We start from the raw sequence: 2,300 nt of genomic DNA on the forward strand, positions 1-2,300 counted from the left end.
TATAAAATTGAATTAATCAAAAACCAAATTATTAAAAAGATGGAATTTCCATGAAAATTCTCTTTGTCAAAATTATCACAATTTGACTGGAAAAAAAAGACACAACTTCTCATAGGATTCAGTCGTAACAACAAATGACGAAATGAATTTGTTCTGAGAAGTGCAAAATTGTTTTGCGGTCGACAAAATTGGACATTGTCTTTTGTTTGTTTATCAGTCGTCATCTTCACCCATATAATTTATAACTGTTTAAAATTGGAAAATAGGATGATATTTTCTTTCTTTCTGTCATCTTTTTCATTCATATCATTTCGTTATCATCATATACTAAACTTTTTCAAATATTAGTTCTATCAGTAGCAATGATAACAATAAATAATCTATGTACAAAAAGAACGATTAATTTTAGATCATTTTTAGATTATATTTTAGATCATTTTGAAATGCAATAAATATTACAGTGTAATTTTTGTTGATTCAGAAATATAAAAAAAATGAATTATAAGAAAATGAAATAATTCATTAACAATAATATTTAGAAATTATTTCAGGGATAGAATAACAAAATAGAACAGGAGAATAATATAGAAAATCGAGATATCAACGCAACAAGTTATATCAAATAATGCGGTTTCGAAGGATAAAATTTATTAAAATGCGAATGTATGCTTAGAAAATGTTAATATGGAAAAATTTTGAACAGATTTTATAAATCGTCAGAAATTTTTGTCCGGAAATTCTAATTGCTCAACGTATAATTCTATTCCTATTGACTACAAATTATCCGGTTAAACGAGTCTAAACAAATTTGAACTAATGTCATTACGGCTATAAAATTAAAGTTGTTCTGCATGAAATTATCATTAGCACAAAACATAAATCTTATCATTAGCATAAATCTTGTTTTTTTTTTTTTAAATAAAAGTTTTCAAAGAAAACATAGGAATGAAAAATAGAAAAGTTAAATACATTAATGAATTCCGACATTTTAAATGCCATCTAATAAAAGTACAGACAAATTTGACTATAAAAACATAAAAGATTACGGTGACGAGAAAAGTCACCGGTCGTCCACTTCATTAAATAACTGCACAAATAAGAAAAGTTAGGATAAGGTGAAATAAAAGAAAAACGCAGAAAAGAATGAAAATGACGAGAATAAATGTTGTTTCAAAATAATTTTCCAGTTTCCCATATTTTTCCTCAATACTTCCTATAATTGTTTGAAATAAATTAGATAGAGAAAGAAGAAAAATGGTTACTTCAGCAAAATTACTGTATGAATCAAACAGAATATTAACTTAAATGGTTCATATTCATTTTGCTTCAACCGCCTATTGTGAATTTTTAATATATGCGACAAAGATTAGCAAAATATTATGTGAAAAAAAGAAACTCATTTTAATAAAGTTGGAATTCTGTTTCCTTTCTGTCATAAATTCAGCAAAGTATAGCTAAATGATTTCTGATCTGATTTTTTTGAACTCGATTCTCACCTGAATGCATTAAATTTCGAATTTGATTGATTTTTAAGAAGATCAAAAACAGTCCTTGATGGTTTTTCTTTTGGTGTTAGACTATTTTGAATTATTTGATGCATAAGATGAAATTCACAGACAATTATCTTATAGCCTACATTTATCAAGTTCAAATTGGTTTACTAAATTTCCTTTTTGTTCTTATCACTTTGTCAAATACTCTTCGAATGCAAAAAGATATCAGTATAATGTTAACAGTGATTGCAACGATAAGGAACGTTTTGTCGATTAACATCCGTTGAAATCCATCCATCCATTGATGAATAAATGAGCCAGTACAAGAAATCGAATCGTTTTTGAGACCCTAACAGATTGATAAACATTTTTCGCAGTCTTTCAATCAGAATAACTTTCATCGTCATCAGTTTTGGTTATTTTGTCCGTCGTATTTGTTTGCTTGTTAACAAGTACAGAATTCATTGAATTATTGTCCGATATTGTTGTTAACATTGTCGGTTTTGGATTCTGTAGAAGAATCGGTTTCATCATCGTATCATCACTTGTGGATGAGATCTCTGATGAATCTGCAAAATATGCAAAACATTTAGCTATAGACGGTAGATAGCATCGATGAGTGTCAATGAATAAGATTGAACTAATGATTTTACAATTCACAAAATAACTAAAGCTATTCTCGCTGATGTCAAATATCACAATCGATATTCTTCTATTCTGTCTACCAAATTGATAATATCAATGGATATTTCCATTTTGACATTGCAGATAACTTTCACATTCGATTTTTTCCACTCTTTTCTCTCT

The sequence above is a fragment of the Loa loa genome (genome assembly GCF_000183805.2).
Source record: "Loa loa unplaced genomic scaffold supercont3.141, whole genome shotgun sequence".
NCBI lineage: Eukaryota > Metazoa > Nematoda > Chromadorea > Rhabditida > Onchocercidae > Loa > Loa loa.